The 19496-nt window shown below is 44.2% G+C and overlaps 1 protein-coding gene, 1 long non-coding RNA gene and 1 pseudogene across 9 annotated transcripts in view; 1 reads left to right on the top strand and 2 right to left on the bottom strand.

Moving 5' to 3' along the window:
* LOC132377460 (zinc finger protein 271-like) overlaps positions 1–4920 on the bottom strand; it is a 32578-nt pseudogene extending 27658 nt beyond the window's left edge.
* Positions 1–19496, top strand: part of LOC132407308 (zinc finger protein 229-like) — a 38376-nt gene that overhangs the window by 5494 nt on the left and 13386 nt on the right. For 4 of the 8 annotated variants that reach the window (XM_059993624.1, XM_059993623.1, XM_059993626.1 and 1 more), the window contains one exon: positions 9193–9318. The exons of 3 other annotated variants lie outside the window; for them this stretch is intronic. The gene's annotated coding sequence lies outside the window, so the exon portion shown is untranslated. Of the gene's footprint in view, positions 1–4883; positions 5165–9192; positions 9319–19496 lie in introns of those variants that run through there. One more of the 8 variants, XM_059993625.1, reaches the window with a different exon arrangement.
* On the bottom strand, positions 9301–19209 carry LOC132407310 (uncharacterized). Its single transcript, XR_009516445.1, has 3 exons — positions 18095–19209; positions 16975–17142; positions 9301–11396 (listed from the first exon to the last, which is right to left on the bottom strand). It is a non-coding gene; the product is annotated as an uncharacterized LOC132407310 (long non-coding RNA).

Below are 19496 nucleotides of genomic sequence, written 5' to 3'. Positions count from 1 at the left end.
CCAAAATGGCCACCTAAGGGCATACTGTGGGCCCTAAGTTAATACTTCTATCCTATAAACTTTAGGAACTACAACTTGGTGAACAACTGTCCGTTCCTCACTCGCAGGTATGGCAGGTGGCCTCCACTTCCTCATTAACACTCCATCCTTGAGATAATACCCTACTTGCATTTTCTTAATCTCATCATCAGAGAGAGCTGTTTCTTTTAAAATTTCTATCTTAGTGTCTCAGTTCTGTTCTGCTATAAACTCCTTCCTAGACAGGGATAAATCTTTCTCAACAGACTTACTACCTCAATCCCGTTGAAACAATGAAAGCAGAAAAGACCCTGACAAGTCAGCAGAACCTGAATCCCGATTTTGGCTGTCATGGGTATCAGAATCATGCTGCACAGAACCGTCTGCATTGGTAGACTTTTAGCCATACTTGGAGTTACTGCACAGAAAGGATAAATGTATAAATACATCTGTCGGTCATCAGTGGTCGGCTTAGTTGTCAACTGCACTGCAGGAACAACTTTACCATCTGCCAGATCATTCCCTAACAGCAAAGTAACATCTTCCACCAGTAAACTGGAGCATAATCCGATCTTAACAGGTCTGGAAACCAACCCTGACTGTAAAGTTGCCTTGTGGCACAGAAGCCCCAATGCCTTTAATAAGATTTACCTCACCAGTGTTAGTCTCATCACCAAACTTTAGAACACTGTCGAATATAAGTGACTGAGAAGCCCCAGTATCTCAAAGAATTTTCACTGGTACTGAGGTTGACCCTTCCTTTACTAATACAAACCCATCTGACATAAAATAATCAAATTCCTTCTTAACTCGGTCAGACATCTCAGTCCTTAACTGAGCCTCAACAGAATGTTCAGAACCCTGTGGGTTTATAGGTGCTTCAACATACTGAATTGAACACAGGCATTTGGGACTGCCTCCTTTTTTTTCTTATTCAGGATAGAACAGTTGGCCATCATATGAGCAGCTTCTTACAATAGTAACAAAACAAACCAGAATATATCACCTTGAACTGCTTCCCTTCATCTTGTCACTAGTCCCAGCTTTAATTTCTGGTTTACCCTGGTTATCCCTCCTCTTTTGGAAACTCTTATTCTGGGTAAATTTAACATTATGAGTTAAAGCAAACTCATCTGCTAATCTAGCAGACTCCTGCAATGTTGCAGCATCCTTTTCATCAAAATACGTCTTTATGTCATCAGGGATACACCTTTTGAATTCTTCAGTTACAACCAACTCTTTCATGCTGTTAAAATCATCATTTATATTTTTATACGTGCACCAGCGGTCAAAACACAAACTTCTCACAAGCAAATTCCATATAAGTCTGGTTCACAGATTTCCTTGAATTTCTAAACTTTTGCCTGTATGATTCTGGGACCAACTCATAAGCTTTGAGCACAGCCTGTTTCACTATGTCATAATCAGCTGCTTCATCAACTGTCAGAGCAGAATAGGATTGCTGAGCCTTCCCCTCAATTTGACATTGTAAGAGAATAGGCCAACCCTTTTTGGCCACTTTAAACTTGGAGCAACCTCTTCAAAATGCTGAAAGTATTTATCAACCTCTGCCTCGTCAAGTGGAGGTACCAATTTAACTTCCAACTGCCCTCAGACTTATCACCGAGTCTAACGCTAGACTCCTTTTCTGCAATCTCTCTATGTTTTCCAGCTCGAACAGCCTCTGTCTTTCTGCTTCTTCCCTCTGTTTTTCTGCCTCTCTAGCCTCAAACTGCCTCTGCTTTCCACAGCCTACATCTTTAATTTTTTCTAACTTGTGCTGGAGCTCAAGCTCACTAGGTTTATTTTCAGGAAACACCTCCAACTCCTCCATGTTAAACACACCCTCAAATACATAACATTCAGTTATAATCATCTGCATCTGTGCCTTCCTCATTGTCAATTTCACCTTAGCAAGTTTAAACCTTTTCGCAATACACAACAACACGATCCTTCTGGCGTCCTCTAATGCCTCACAGGTCACACAAAAAAAAATCAAAAGGGATTTCCCCAATGAAATCAATAATTAATTAATCAACACGCCCTCAAATTTGTTCACATCCCAGACACAGGCTCCAATTTTGTTATGAACAAAACCTTAGAAACAAAAGCTTTAGAAATGAACCAGCAGCAGTAGACTACTCCTGGAGTCTGGTTTTGATGTTAAAATCACTATCTTTATTAGTATCTACTTATAACAAAGTAAATTAAGCAAGATAAACAAAAGTTAACAGTTTTATGTGTATATATATGAGTGTAAATATAACTCCCAAACTTTTGAGCTCGGGGGAAACAAGGATTAGAGTCTTGAGATGCTAAAGTATGGAAGTTCAGTTCATCCACGGAATAGGTGATGAGAGAGAGATATTTGTAATCCAGGGTAAATGTCGAGAGAGGGCAATTACGTCGAATTCCAAAGGTTCCATAGTGGTAAAACGAGAGAACAGTCGCTGTAGATTTTATCCGTTGTCGTTTCAAATCCACATACGAATTATCATCGAAAGTGACTTGTCACAAGGGGTATCATCTTCAAGTGAATTATCACATCACACCCAGACAAGGGTTAGCACATAAGTGGTCTTCACAGGATATGCCAAATCCGATCCACACCTATGGATCAAACGAGGTGATAACCACACGTTCGATATATGGTGAATCGATACTTAACCCACGCTTGTGGGCATAGGAAAGCTCTAAGCAGTGACCGTTGGCCACTAGTTCCCTTGTTTTGATCCTTCCATTTTTCCTCCTTCATCTCCGTCTGACTCTACGTGTCTGTGTTCTCGGTTAAAACTAAACAAGCTGTGAGCGATGTAAACAAGCTGCAAGCCAGACTGATTTGCCTTCTTAATCACTCTCTCTCTCTTAAAATGAATGTCCATAGCAAACAAAAGCAAGGGATAAATAACAATGTGAACTGACTGGTGTTTCTGTAGGGTGGAGGACTGAGTGAATCCCTTCCCACAGCCTGAGCAGATGAACGGCCACTCCCCAGTGTGAACCACCTGATGTACCTTCAGCGTAGATGAGAAAGTGAATTCCCTTCCCACAGACAGAGCAGGTGAACGGTTTCTCAGCAGTGTGAACATGCTGATGACTCTGCAGTTTGGATAACGAAGTGAACTTCTTCCCGCAATCTGAGCAGGAGAATGGCTTCTACCCAGTGTGAACTCGCTGATGACTCTTCAGGTGAAATGACTGACTGAATCCCTTCCCACAGACTGAGCAGGTGAATAGCTTCTCCCCAGTGTGAACTTTCTGGTGTCTCTGTAGGGTGGATGAATCAGTGAATCTTTTCCCACATTCTGAGCAGGTGAATGGCTTCTCCCCAGTGTGAACTCGCTGATGTCTCTGTAGGTGGGATGACTGAGTGAATCCCTTCCCACATTCTGAGCAGGTGAATGGCTTCTCCCCAGTGTGAACTCGCTGATGACTCTGCAGGTTGGATGACTGAGTGAATCCCTTCCCACAGACTGAGCAGGTGAAAGGCTTCTCCCCAGTGTGAACTCGCTGATGACTCTGTAGGTGGGATGACAGTGTGAATCTCTGCCCACATTCTGAGCAGGTGAACGGCTTCTCCCCAGTGTGAACTCGCTGATGATTCTGTAGGTGGGATGACTGAGTAAATCCCTTCCCACAGACAGAGCAGGTGAATGGCTTCTCTCCGGTGTGAACTCGCTGGTGCCTCTGTAGGGTGGAAGAGTTGGTGAATCTCTTCTCACAGACTGAGCAGGTGAACGGCTTCTCCCCAGTGTGAACTCGCTGGTGTCTCACTAGTTTCGATGCCAAAGTGAATCCCTTCCCACAGTCCGAGCAGGTAAACGGCCGCTCCCCTGTGTGAACTCGCTGGTGAGCCATTAGGTCAAATGACCGAGTGAATCCCTTCCCACAGTCTGAGCAGGTGAATGGCTTCTCCCCAGTGTGAACTCGCTGGTGTATCTGCAGGTTGGATGACTGAATGAATCCCTTCCCACAGATTGAGCAGGTGAATGGCTTCTCCCCAGTGTGAACTCGCTGATGCACCTTCAGCGTAGATGAGCAAGTGAATCCCTTCCCACAGTCTGTGCAGGTGAACGGCCTGTCTCCAGTGTGAACTCGCTGATGTACCTTCAGTTCAGATGGCTGAGTGAATCTCTTCTCACAGACTGAGCAGGTGAACGGCTTCTCCCCAGTGTGAAACAGCTGATGACTCTGTAGGGTGGAAGCATGAGTGAATCTCTTCTCACAAACTGAGCAGATGAATGGCTTCTCCCCAGTGTGAACTCGCTGGTGTCTCAATAGTTGGGATGACAGAGCGAATCCCTTCCCACATTCTGAGCAGGTGAATGGCTTCTCCCCAGTGTGAACTCGCTGATGACTCTGCAGGTTGGCTGACTGAGTGAATCTCTTCCCACAGACTGAGCAGGTGAACGGCTTCTCCCCAGTGTGAACTCGCTGGTGTGTCAGTAGTGTGGAAGAGTGAGTGAATCTCTTCTCACAGACTGAGCAGGTGAATGGCTTCTCCCCGGTGTGAACTCGCTGGTGTGTCAGTAGGTGAGATGACAAAGTGAATCCCTTCCCACAGTCCGAGCAGGTGAACGGCCGCTCCCCGGTGTGAACTCGCTGGTGAGCCATTAGGTCAGATGACCGAGTGAATCCTTTCCCACAGTCTGAGCAGGTGAATGGCTTCTCCCCAGTATGAACTCGCTGATGACTCTTCAGGTTGGATGATTGAGTGAATCCCTTCCTACAGACTGAGCAGGTGAATGGCTTCTCCCCAGTGTGAACTCGCTGGTGACTCTGTAGGGTGGATGACCGAGTGAATCTCATCCCACAGTCCGAGCAAGTGAAAGGCCGCTCCCCGGTGTGAACTCGCTGGTGTGCCATTAGGTCAGATGACCGAGTAAATCCTTTCCCAGAAATTCAGCAGATGACCAGCTTCTGACTGGTGGGTCCACAGGTGGGATGACAGACTAAATCCTTTCTTACACAGAGAACAGGTGAATGACCTTGCCCAGTGTGAACTTGCTGATGTACCTTCAGTTGAGATGACTGACTGAATCCAATCCCACTGTCTGAGCAGAAGAATAGGCTGTCCCCTGTGTAAAATGACGGACGTGCCAGTTGGTCAAATGACTGAGTGAATCCTGCCCCGTCGTCTGATCAGGTAGGATGGTCGATTGAATCCCTTGCTTCATTTCTTAACTATCTAGACAGAGACAGCAAAACTGGTGTGCCATGTTTGAGCTTCTGGGAGGCAAATTCCTTCTCGTTTTTAACCTGTAAAAAGATTTACAAAATCCATCAATGGGTGTAGGACAACACTTCAGATGAGATTACTTGAGTTGCCAAGGTTTGATCCAGCATCATACTGTCACAGTGAGGTTCCACCCAAGTTGGACAGAGAAATCATTTTCTAACTGGGCAGAGTGCTGGTATCTGGAATGACCATCAATTCCCTGATGCTCTTCTTGTTTCTATAGGAATGGAGCATTTCTGCCATCTCCAATTTGTGCCTTGGCTCAGTTTGGCTCTCTCCATTGGAATTATTCACTGTTCCTGCTGAGCTGCATGGGTGCCTGGCCACAGAGTAACTGAAACATTCTCACACAAATAGTCTTTCTTGACGTGCAGCTGGGATTGTCTTATATGTATTAGTAGCTTAAAGTGCCACAGTTTTAATGCCTTATAAAAATTTCCTGCTGAGATGAATGGTTGGTCCGCACAGCCGTTAAATGGACTTAGAATGAATTTTTGTGTTATTTCAGGCTGTTGCAGAAAAGTACCAACACAGAAACAGGCCCTTTGGGCCATCTAGTTTGTGCTAATCTATTTAAACTGCCCTCTCCCACACTCCTACCTTTCAGGTACCTATACAAACCTCCTTAAATGTTGCCATCCAGCTTGCATTCATCACTTGTGTTGGCTGCTCATTCCACACCCAGATGATCATTTGTGTGAAGAAGTTTCCCCTCATGTTCCCCTTAACATTTCACCTTTCACCCTTAACACATGGCCTCTGGTTGTCATCCCACCCCATCTCAGTGGTAAAAGCCAGCTTGCATTTAGTCTATCTATGCCACTCTATCACAATCAAATCTCCCCTCGATCTTCTACATTCCAAGGAATAAAATCCTATCCTGTTCAATCTTTCGTTGTAACCCAAGTGCTCCAGACCTGGCAACATCCTTGTGAATTTTCTCTGAACTCTCGCAACCTCTTTTACACCTCTCCTGTAGGTAGGTGACCAAAACTGCACAACATATTCCAAATTAGGCCTCATCAATACGTTCTACAAGTCAACATAACATCTATCTGCTAAGGCCAATGGCTGAAATCTTTCTTTCCGTCTCTATCTAACTGTGATACCACTTTCCATGAATTACGGACTTGTATTCCCAGGTCCCTTTCTTCTACAACACTCCTCAGTACCCAACCAGTCACTGTGTAGGTCCTAGCAAATACAACACCTCACACTTGTCTGCATTAAATTTCATTTTCCATTTCTCAAACCATTTTCCCAGCTGGTCCAGATCGCACTGTAAACCATGACAGTCTTCCTCGCTGACCACTACACCACCAATCTTGGTGTCATCCATAAATTTACTGATGCAGTTAACCACACTATCATCCAGATTACTGATATTGATGACAAACAACAACAGATCCAGCATTGATCCCTATGACACACCACTCGTCAAAGGGTTCCAGTCAGAGAGGCAACCATCTGCTACCACACTCTGGCTTCTCCCAAAGCCAGTGTCTCATCCAATTTACTATATAATCTTGAATGTTGAGTGACCGAACCGTCTTGACCAACCTCCCATATGAGACATTGTCAAGTGCCTTGATGAAGTCCATGTAGACAACATCCACTGCCTTGGCCTTCACCCACTTTCCTGATAGCTTCCTCGAGAGACTCTATAAGATTGGTTAGACATGACCTACCATGCACAAAGCCATGTTGTTTATCCTTAATCAATTCACATCTATCCAAATACTTATATATCCGGTTCCTGCACATACATTCCAGTAACTTTCCCCCTTCTGATGTCAAGTTCACAACATACAATTTCTTAGTTTATTTTTAGAGCCTGTCGTAAATAGCGGATCAAAATCGGTTGTCTTCCAATTCTCCAGTCCCTCACCTGTCACTATGGATGATTGAAATATCTGTACTTGGGCTCCAACAACTGCACTTGTCTTCCACAGGGTCCGATCCATGGTAATTTGCCTTCGAACCGCAAACTCCTCCACATCTGTAATCTGTCCAGGGTCTATGAAGTTGATGCTACTTTGCCTCACTTCTATAGACTCTGTGTCCATCTCCTGAGTAAATACAAAGGCAGAAAAAATCTCCCCCATCTATTTTGTCTCCTCATATGGATTACCATTCTGATCCTGCAGAGGATTATTTTTTTCCCTTGCAATTTTTTTGCACTTAACATATCTGCAGAATCCATGAGGATTCTCCTTCACCTTGTCTGCTGGGGCAACCTCATGCCTTCTTTCATAAGTGTTCACTTGAATTTCCTGTATCTCATAAGTAGCCCATTTGTTCCTATCTGCCTGTACCTGGTATGCACCTCCTTTTTTTTGATCTGGGAGATGAAAACCAAAGGGGTGATAGAGCTGCATGGTGGGGGGTGGTGGTAAGGGGGGTTAAACTAAAGTTGAAGGGGGAATGGATGCCTGAATAACAGAACAGATAGTGGAGGGGTTTTGGAGACAGATGTTGTTCAGACCGCAGACAACGTCAGGAATGAAAAAGTTGAGCATGGTGCAGTGAATATGCTGAGCCCTGTATATTTCAATGCAAAGAGTTCATAGGACAGGTGGATGTGTTCAGGGCATGGATCAACACCTGGAATTAAGATACTAGGATCTGGCAACTGTGGACTGGGACAGGCTGCTTTTATGGCAAAGGTGTGCTTGGTAAATGGAAGGCCTTCGAAGCGAAATTTTGAAAGAACAAAGCAGGTATGTGCTTGTCAGAATAAAAGGTACTAAGATAGAAACTGTTGGGAACCTTGGATTTCAAGAGATATTGAGATCCTGGTGAAGCACAAAATGGAGTTGCATAACAGGGATAGGCAGGCAGGTTCTTATGAAGTATAAAAAAATGCAAGAGAACACATAAGAAATAAATCAGGATGGCTAAAAGAATGCATAAGGTTGCCATTACAGAACAGATGAATTCCAGAGATAGATTAAGAGCAAAAGGATTGTAAGGCAAAAAGTTGGTTCTCTGTAAGACCAGAATGATAATCCACGTATGGAACCAAAGCAGATGGGGGAGATCTTAAATATTTTTTTAATCTATTTACTCAGGAGATGGACAAAGGTTCTATTTGAGTGTGAAAAAGCAGCATTAAAATCGAGGACCCTGTACAGATTAAAGAAGAAATGTTATTTCACTGTTCAACATAAAACATTGAACATAGAAATCTACATCATATTCCAGGCCATTCAGCCTACAATGTTGTGCCAACCACGTAACTTACTCTAGAAACTGCCTAGAATTTCCCTAGCACATAGCCCTCTATTTTTCTAAGCTCCATGTGCCTATCTAAGAGGCTGTAAAAAAACCCTATTGTATCTGCCTCAACCACTGCTGCTGGCAGTGGGTTACACGCGCGCACTATTTTCTAGGTAAAAAACTTACCCTTGACATCCGCTCGGTAGCTATTTCCAAGCACCTTAAAACTATGCCCCCTCGTGTTAGCCATTTCAACCCTGGGGGAAAAAACCTCTGGCTATCCACACGATCAATGCCCCTCATCACTCTATACACCTAAAAAGGCCCTAAATATCAGAAAGTAAATTATACATTGCCTTGAGGATCTGTTAGAATTATGAGGGAATAGATAGGGTAAATGCAAACAGCTTTTTCCACTGAGGTTGGGTAGGATGACAACCAGATGTCATGGGTAAGTGGGGAAGGTGAAAATTTAACAGGAACATTTGGGAAAGCTCTTTACTGAGACTGAGACGCCAACAAAAGTGGTGAATATAAGCCCAGTTTCAACAATAAGAGAAGTTTGATAGGTACTTGGATGGTAGGGGCAGGAAGGGAGATTGTCCCTTCAGGTAGTGCAGGTGGTTGCATTAGACAACTTAAATGTGTTCTCGGCGTTGACTAGGTGGGCCAAATAGCCTGTTTCTGTACTGAACTTCTCCATGTTTCTATGACAGAGAAGCTGGCCAAACATGTAAGGGGAAATGTAGGAGTGACAATGGAGCAGCAATGGCTGGAGTTTCCGGGAGCAATTCGGGAGCTGAGTGATCGACACATCCCAAAGAAGTGGAAGCAACGGAAAGGTAGGAGGACACAACCTGAAATGATTGAAATGAGAAGCCAAAGCCATCATAAAAAAACAAAGAGAGGGCAAACAAAAGAGCAAAAACTATTGGGAAGCTTTTAGAAACCACCAGAAGATGACTAAAAAAAGTCAGATGAGCTTGCATGGAATTATGATTTGTAGTCATTAATGAGTCTTGGTAGCACCCAACAGTCTGAGGCATTTAGGAGAATCAAATACCTAGGGACTCAATTTCTCTAGAAAAGCAAGGATCCCTGCACTGGTTACCTTTCAACTTTTATTTTGACAGGCACATACAAACTCAACACCCTCAAAATTTCACTTCTGAAGGCCTCCCACTTACAAGTACTCTTTGGCCACAAAACAGCCTGTCGCAAACCACACTTGTCAGATCCTTTCTGATACCATCAAAATTGACCTTTCTCCAATTTAGAATATCAATCCATGGTCCAGACCTCTCTTTTTCCATATTTACTTTTGAATCTCATGGCATTATGATCACTAATTTCTGTCATCAGCCCTGGATCATTTCCTAACAACTTATTGCACACTTCTATGTCGGGAATCCTACGCACTGATTAAGCGCACATTTGACAAACTTTACCCCATCTAGTCCATTTACGGTATGGGAGTCCCAGTCAATATATGGAAAGTTAAAATCACTTACTGCATCAACCTTTGTTTCTTGTCATGGTCTGCGATCTCCTTAAAAATATGTTCCTCTAAATCCCTCAGACTACTGGGCACAATGTCCCAATAATGGCTACAATATCGTAATTCCCTGCCTTGAGCTCATCTGGTTTTCCTACGATGCTTCTTGCTTTGTAATATACACAGCTCAGCACATTCATCGCACCATGCTCAGCCATTTGATTGTTGACTCCATCTGAGGTCTGAACAACTTCTGACCAAGCCTTTAAAGATGGGAATCTGTCCCCCCAGTTTAACTCCCTGCTGCTCCAATACTTACCAACTAAGTTAGCCAACATGATTAAAACAAATAATATGGATTGGCCTGACAATGACCAAAATCAAATGTGACGAGCTTTGACATATTGTTGGGACCTGACTTTCAAATCCCAATCAACCCTGAAGGGAACTAATATTAAAGGTGAAGATGTTCAGTGGGAAGAAGGACGCGAGAGGGCTATATCTGGGGATCAGAAATGGGAACAAAAACCTACCAAGGGACAGGTGGGGACAACAACCCGTTTTCAAATTAACAAGCAAGAATGCTTCCTGCCGTGAGTACCACCCCTCAGGAAGAGCCCAACGGAACATTGCAAGTTGCTGGAATTCCAATTCCGTTTATGATTGATATGCCGGCAACCACAACCACTCTCAATCAGGAAGTAATATCAGAAAATGGATTCCAGCTATCAAACATGACAATCACTCTGTCTGGGTTCGAAGGCACGGAACGCACGTATTCACATACACAGCCACTACAGGTGGAATTTCAGGGGGATTGAGAAAAGCCAGAATTATGCACCCCTCTAGGGACAAAGTTCCCAGTCACATTAGAACGGTTAAAGGAAGAGAGTATTCGGCAATACTGGCCGAAGTTCCGGATTTCCTTTGGCGGCAGACAGGACAGGTGGTTCCCCATACCACCGTGAGGGTTTGCCCAGGGTTCATGCCAAAGGGCCTAGGGTTCCTTGCCTACACCCTGATGAAACAAGCCTCCAGCACCAAGGGAGGCTGGTCAGACTTGGCCGCATGCCAACTCTGATACTGGAAGGACTCAGGTGAAGACAGGACATCTGGTAAGACACTTTTTTAATATTGACCGAACGCAATTTCAGACCATGAAATTGGCCTTGCTTGTTAATTTCTAAAACTGCCCCCCATCTGGATTACCATGAAAGAAGGACAGACTCTCTCATCCACTCTGCAATATCCCCTCAAGCACAAGGCAACATTTTATGAGAATGGAAGCCCTTTTGTGGATCCAGCAGGGAAACAATATTCTGGCGATGCGATAGTAACCGACAGTGAAGTAATTGAGCAGGACTCTTTTGAAGCAGCCGTCTCGTCCAGAAGGTTGAGCTGTTTGCTCTGACTCGTGCCTGTATCCTAGCAACAGATAAAAGTGCAAACGTTTACACAGACTCCGGTTATGCATTTGGAGTTGTACGTGACTACGGGGCTCTCTGGGAACATGGGGATTCCTGACTTGCTCTGGCCACCCCATTAATAATGCCACCTTTGTAAACAACTTACTCACCGCTCTACAATACCTCGAGTTTTGGCTATTATTAAATGTGCGGCTCACACCCACATGTCCAACCAGGTCACTAAACTCAACGCTTTAGCAGATTAGACAGCGAAAAGTGCTGCACAATCCTCGATAGTTGTAGTCTCCTCGGGTTCCCATCAGTCAATCCTCCATGACTCAAGCAGAACGAGTTTGCCAGACATGTGGGAGGTAAGTACTTTTCAGGGGACGCCTGTGAGGAGGAGTGCAAGCTGTGGTTCCAGATGGGGTGCCAGAAAGACTCTGACCTAGGTTTTTGGATCACCCCAGCGGGACAGGTTTGTGTTCCTACACAGTTTTTACCTATATTGGCCAATTATGCACACACCTGGAAAAGGAGGGAATGGTTGTTAACCTGTACCCTGCACACCGGGTACGACTCCCTTGACCATTTTCGTGTCTACAAGTTGATGTTACTGAATTGCCTAGAGTACATTGCTATAGATACTGCTTAGTTATTATAGATGCATTTAATAGATGGATTGAAGCTATTCCAACTACTAATAATACTGTTGTTACTGTTGTGAAGGTATTACTATGGGATATAATTCCCAGGTATGGCCTGCCAGAGATGCTGAGCTCTGACAATGGCCCACACTTTGTGGCGAAAGCAAGTGAAGGGGTGTGTAACAAACAGCTATAAAGTATCAATTCCACTGTGTACACCACCCATGGGCCGCTGGCTTAGAGGAAAGTGTCAATGGCACTCTGAAGAGTAAATTGGCCAAACTAACAGCGGAGACTGGACTCACTTGGTTGAAGGACCTACTGTTAGACCTATTCTACATGACAGTCACCCCACAGGGGAAATCAGTGTTGTCACCAGCTGAAATAATTTATGGACGGCCCATGAGGACACCCTGTGGACCAAGACCTTGTGTACCATTGCTCCCACAAAGTCTACCAGGTAAATTGGATATGCATACCCTCAGGGAAGAGATGGGGAAATATATATGCCAACTATAAAGATTTTCCAAGCATTACATTCACAGGTATGACAGACTTACAAGAAAGAGAACTATCCCGCAGAGAGGAGTGACTATCCCACCCAAGAACATGGGAATTTTGTCCTGACCAAGAACTGGGATTGAGGGAAATTCAGACCTCGGTGGAGAGGACCATATTAAGTGTTATTGACCAGTCCACGGCTCTGAGACTGAAGGGGCAACCTCAGTGGATACATCGAACAGACTACAAACGTGTACTGAAGGAGCTGAGTAGAAGGATTCTCTCGGACTAAAAGAAAAAGTATTGGTTGATAGTGGTGTGACGAACCTCTAGGTTTCTTGCCATGGGCTGTCATTTTAAGAGGGAGTGCCTGAGTGACGTCAGCCGCAAGCTTTCTCGGCTCCTGTTTGATTCTTACTGACAGAGAGGGAGGGGCGGAACTATTTGACTATGCAGTGTGTTTACACTTGCTCAAAGCTTGTGTTTACATAGCTCGCAGTTGGATTTATTTAAGCAAGGACAGTCAGAGACAGTCAGTCAGACGGAGAGAAAGAAACAAGATGGAAGGTTTGAAACAAAGGACCTAGTGGCCGAAGTTCGCTGTTTGAACTCTCCTGTGCCCACAAGGGTGGGTTGATTATTGATCCAGCAAATACTGAATGTGTGATTGTCACTTTGTCTGATCCACTGGAGTGGATCTGTTGGTTTGGGACAGAGGTCGGCAACCTGCGGCTCCAGAGCCACATGCGGCTCTTTGATCTCTGTGATGCGGCTCCCCGTGGTTTGTTAGCTTTTGAAATGTAATTCGAAATTTGAAGATTATGGTGATCTTGTACAATCTGAAAACTTTGCGGAGACACCGTTTCCTGGCACATCCGAACCAGCTCACAATTAGCCAGCGTTCAGGCTAAGGGAGATAGCCTACGGGGGTTTGTGAGTACGTGTCTTTTGGAGCATCCGCGCCCACGGGGGGTGGGTTGAGGGAGGCTTTAAAGCAAGGCTGTTTAGTTCGAATAAAGTTACCTTTGACTGCAGTCTTTATTTTAGCGCTGCGTGTAGCGCTACACCGCTACAATGTGTTTTTTATCGCTATTAATATACATCACCACTGCCAATGCCTGACACCCGCCAGTGCGCGCTTTCTTTTAATTCTTCGATCCAAGGTAGGCTACCTATGTAGTAACCTTCAACACAACGTCTTTTTTTTCGGAGTTCAAAATGTTTTTGTTGCATGCAGAAATGTAATTTCGTTTTCTCTGCAGGAGTTCATCAATTTCATAAATGCAACACATTATAGTTTGTTTATACATAGCATAAAGGCAAAAAAAAAACCCGTTGTATGCAGTGTTATTTCATTTTGTGGCTCCCAGTGTTTTCTTTTCTGTGGGAAATGGGTCCATATTGGCTCTTTCAGTGGTAAACGTTGCCGACCCCTGGTTTGGGAGTATCCTGTGAAGACCACTTGTGCTAACCCTTGCCTGGGGGTGGTAATTCACTTGTACAGGGTACCCCGTGACAAATCACTGTTGGTGATAATTCGTATAATCCATATGGGGATTTTGATGGAGTATCCCGTGGCTACTGCTTTTGTTAACCCTTAACTGGATTTGGGTGCGTTATGTGGTAATCACTTGTGAGAAAGGTATTCTGTGGAAATCACTGTTGGTAATACTTTGTGTGTTGGATCTGGATTGGGAGTACATTGTGGAATCTACCTGTGTGCTAACCCTTGCCTGGGTGGTAGTTCCCTTTGAAGACGGTACCCCTGTTATCAGCTAGTTTTGGTGATAATTCATATGATCATCGGCGACTGTTATCCTGTTTTACCACTGTCAAACTTGTCAAATTGGAAGCAATTGCTTACTCTCGACATTTACCTTGGATTACAAATATCTCTCTCTCATCATTTATTCCGTGGATGAGCTGAACTTTCATACTTTACCATCTTCAGACTCTAAGGTTGGTATTCCCTGAGCTCAATGGTTTGGGAGTTATATTTACACATATGTATACACATAACACTGTTAACCATAGAACCATAGAACACTACAGCACAGTACAGGCCCTTCAGCCATCCATGTTGTTCCGACCCATATAACCCTTAAAAAAATGTACTAAATCCACACTACCATGTAACCCTCTATTTTTCTTTCATCCATGTGCCTGTCCAAGAGACTCTTAAATAGCCATAATGTTATAGCCTCCACCACCATCCCTGGCAAGTCATTCCAGGCACCCACAACCCTCTGTGTAAAAAAACTTACCACTGATATCTCCCCTAGACTTCCCTCCCTTAATTTTGTACATATGCCCTCTGGTATTTGCTATTGCTGCCCTGGGAAACAGATACCGACTATCCACCCTGTCTATGCTTCTCATAATCTTGTAGACCTCTATCAAGTCCCCTCTCATTCTTCTACTCTCCAAAGAGAAAAGTCCCAGCTCTGCTAACCTTGATTCATATGACTTGTTCTCCAAACCAGGCAACATCCTGGTAAATCTCCTCTGCACCCTCTCCATAGCGTCCACATCCTTCCTATAATGAGGTGACCAGAATTGAACATAATACTCTAAGTGCAGTCTCACCATTTGTAGAGATTTGTAGTGTTGCAACATGTCCTTTCTACTCTTGAACTCAATCCCCCTGTTAATGAAGCCTAGCATACCATAGGCCTTCTTAACCACCCTATCAACCTGTGCAGCAACATTGAGGGATGTACGGATTTGAACCCCAAGGTCCCTTTTGATTGTTTTGCTTAAGTTGTTATACTATAAGTAGGTACAAATAAAGATAGTGGTGTTAACATCAAAACCAGACTCCAAGTGTGGTCTATTGCTGCTGGTTCATTTAAATTGTTACAGGTATGTAACAGTGGTGTTCGTGTTTATGTCTTTGAGAGGGAACACCCCAGCATCCGGGGTCCCCATGTTAACACATTTCTGTGTCTCTGTCTAACCGATGCCACACAGGTAGAACTAGGGGCCTGCTGGGTTTGTGCCAAAATTCCACAGCATAGTAAAACTATGATTCCAATGTCAGTAATCCTGCTCAACCAGAGTGAGGAACTCTCCACCTGGGCATTCACAAATAACACCAGGGGAAGACTGATGAGGAACTGGGGTCCAGTCAGAGATGACTGCGGCAGTCAGTGTTTTGAGGGATGGTATCTCAGGCTCACACCAAACACAACTTCCTAGACTGGGAAACATGCATCCTGGCCATACTTGCAGGTGCCCGGCAGCGGAGAGGAACAACTGAGACTGAGCAATTTTGGATGATCACTTTTCTCTCCTAAGGTGTAGCCAGGAATCCACAAAAGATAATCAATTTGGCTACAGCACTTGAGCTGGCCACAATACTGCAGAGGCCCTGACAGAAATGCAGGCCCAAGTAACAGAAATATCCACTGAAATGATTGCAATCCAGCAAACAGTCGTACAGAATCTCATGGCTTTAGATTTTATCCTAGCTGAGAAAGGGGCAACCTGTGTTATTATTGACTCAGAATGTTGCACCTATATCCCTGATGAGTCTAACATTACATCCCTCTCCAAGCACACTGCCAAGGAAATTGACAGCATCAAGAAAGTAGGGCAGGATTTACACAGGTTCACTGAAGGGTCGAAATGGTATTATTTGAAGGCCTGTTTGGTAATATGTGAGGCATGATATTGCATTAAGGCTTATAATTACTGTTGTGCACTGTTTTTATCCATTGATAAGTCAATGGTGTACACGGTTGCTTTCTCTGTAAAAAAAAATACTTTGTTGATCATGTAATGATCAAAATGAGGGAGTAATAAAGTATGTAAAAGGATTAACACTTCCTTAAGCAATAGCCGCCTGTTTTTCTGAAAGAAATTGCTGATGATCAACCGATGTACTAAGTCATGCTGAGCCATATTTCTTCTTGAGGGAAGCTAGCTAGGGTTTCTGGATGTTTATCTCCTTGTGCACTCAAGGATAGAGATAGGACAGCTTCAGTCTGTTCTGTGTGTGCAAGCCATTATGACTATTTTGTAATTTATCTTAATGGGCTGTAATATAGTAAATAACTTTGGCTCCAGCCTGTCTAGTCTGGTGGGTACCTGGACAGATATATCTGTGGTGTAAGGGGAATTGTTACTTAGCGGATTGGGGAGGAACAGTCATAGACTGCTTCTGTTTGAACAACTAACTGAGTAAGCCCTTGGTGCTTGGAGTAAAGAGTTTTTATTTATATGGTCTCTGAGTGACTTTTTACTGATTTGACTTCCACAGAATGGGAGTGGTTTTAAAGGGCTGGGCTGTTGGAAGCACATTACCAGTCCTGGAGTGATTGCAACTGGATCCAACAGAGGCATAACTGGTTCCTCTGGGCACATTCAATCTCACTCCAACTATTTCCTACCTTCCTTTTACAGGTATGTAATGTCTAAAGGACCAGTGTTTCAGTAAATGAGACTCACCAAACTTTCTCCTGACTGAATCACTGGAATCTACAAGTCAGATGGTTTCTCTCCAGTTAATGCTCACAATCCTCGGGCTGGTTCACTTGTTGCAGTTCCCTCATCTTCAGTCGTGGTTTAGTTCCATTGAGGTTTTTTCTTCCAATAAATCTCTCACCCCAGGTCTAACTTTAACATGAAATATAATGAAGCACATTAACAATAGAAGGAGAAACAAACATTTCTGCTTAATGTTACTAAGAACAAAACTCACTGCAATTTAAACGTTGAAGGCAGATATAATGATCTCAGTGAACAATCTGTTATTGTCCCTCAGATGTCACAAAACGATATGGAATAAGGAGGAGCCATCATTCAGTCATGGTAAGATAAAAGACACAGGAACAAAATTAGGTGATTCGATCCATCTGGTCTGACCCACCACTCAACCATGGCTGATTTTTATTCCAACACCATATTCCTGCCTTTCTCCTGTAATCCCGCAACTGCTTAACAATCATGAATTTATTAATCTCTGTCATTAATATACTCAAATTGCAGCCTCAAACAACCTCCGTGACAACAAATTCTACAGATCAGACATCTTTTGGCCAAAAAGTTTTTCTCATCTCAGTTTTAAAGGGAAGCATCTTTAATCTGAGACTGTGCTGTCAGATCACCGGCTCTCCGTATAATGAAAACATCCTCTCCAGGCTTATCCAGGCTTTTGAGCATTCGGTAGGTTTACTTAACCATACATCCCTCCACCACCCCCACTTTGAACTCTATTGAACACAGGTCCAGAACCATCAAATACTTCTCATACATAAAGCCGATCATTCCTGAGATTATTCTTGTAAACATTGTTAGCAACACACCACGTGATCGTGCGTCACAAAGCGGGGGTCGGGGCAGATCTGCGGCTCAAAGTCTCACGTGACCTGCTGGCGGGACTCCCCTTTCAGTTCTGAGGAAATAGACAGCCTGGGCTCCTAGTTTGGATCATTCAATGCAGATTCAGTGAAGTCAACACATTTCTGTCGAGCCCAGATAACTGGGTACTAAATGAGTAATTGGCCCTCATTTCGGGGCTCAAGGCCAACATCGGATCTCGCGGCTCGGGATCGGTCTCAATACTCACCGGTGGGAAAGTGATATCTTCGGCCCGCAGACAGTGATCCCGAATCCGCGGAACGGCGCCCGCCTGGAGACTGTGAGCATGCGCAAAGTGATTGGCGCATCATCCGGAGGGCGGGGCCTCGGAAGCGACGCACAGATGCTGCTCATCGGCAGTTAAATGGGAGGGGCAAATTGTATCACGTGACCTCCCCCCCCCCGGGCTATCCTTATATATATCATTATATATATCATATATCCAGCTATCCATTACTTGCCACTCACATCTCCTCTCACCCTAAATGTATTAGACATTTGAACCACCAGGAAAAATATATCATCCGTCCACTCTATCTATTCCTCTGGTAACCTTATAAACGCCCCATCCAGTCTCACCCCAGCCTGCGCTGCTCTGGAGTAAACAACACGTTTGTTCATTCTCTCGTTATAGCTCATGCCTCTCATCCAGGCAGTATCCTGGTAAACCTCTTCTGCGCCCTCTCCAAAGCCCCGACATCCTTCCGAGAATGGGTGCGACCAGAACTGTATGAAATACTCCAGATGTCGCCTAACTAGTTTTATGAAGCTGTGTTACGATCTGTAACGTTTTAGAAACGAACCAGCAGCAATAGAGTGCACACTGGAGTCTAGTTTTGATGTTAAAACCACTTCTTTATTAGGATCTACTTATAATAACAACGAAATAAAGGAAACTTAACAGTGTTATGTGTGTATATATGTAAATATAACTCCCAAACTATCGAGCCTGAGGGAACACAGCTTAGAGTCTTGAGATGGTAAAGTAGGAAATTCAGTAATCATGGGAATAAATGATGGGGGAGAGATATTTGTAATCCAGTGTGAAACGTAGAGAAAAGGCCGTTACTTCAAAATAACCGTCGACGAAGTTCTTATCCGTTGAATCCGTCCATATACGAGTTATCAGCGAAAGTGACCTGTCACAGAAATACCTTCTTGCAGGAGTTACCGTACAACATACCCAGGCAAGGGTTAACACAAGATATTCCACAATCCATTCCAATGAAGTGACAGCCACACGCATTCGTTGTTGTACCATGTACCGAGGAGTGTTCCAAGCCTCAGCTGCGACAATCTCTCTCTCTCTCTCTCCTCTCTCCTCTCTCCTCTCTCCTCTCTCCTCTCTCCTCCCTCCTCCCTCCTCCCTCCTCCCTCCTCTCTCCTCTCTCCTCTCTCCCCTCTCTCTCTCTCTCCCCCCCCAAAATGTTAGCGGTCAGCCTGTGACTGACGTCATAGTCCCGCCTCCTCACGCCTGCGCTCTTAAAGAAACAGTCACAGTACGACCGCAAACTCGTAACAACCGCAACACAACATCCCGACTTTTGAACTCAAAGCTTCAACTAATAAAGACAACCATGTCATTTGCTTTCTTAACCACCCGGTCAATC

This window comes from Hypanus sabinus, chromosome 18, assembly GCF_030144855.1.
Source record: "Hypanus sabinus isolate sHypSab1 chromosome 18, sHypSab1.hap1, whole genome shotgun sequence".
Classification (NCBI taxonomy): domain Eukaryota; kingdom Metazoa; phylum Chordata; class Chondrichthyes; order Myliobatiformes; family Dasyatidae; genus Hypanus; species Hypanus sabinus.
This window is presented reverse-complemented; position numbering and strand designations above follow the sequence as displayed.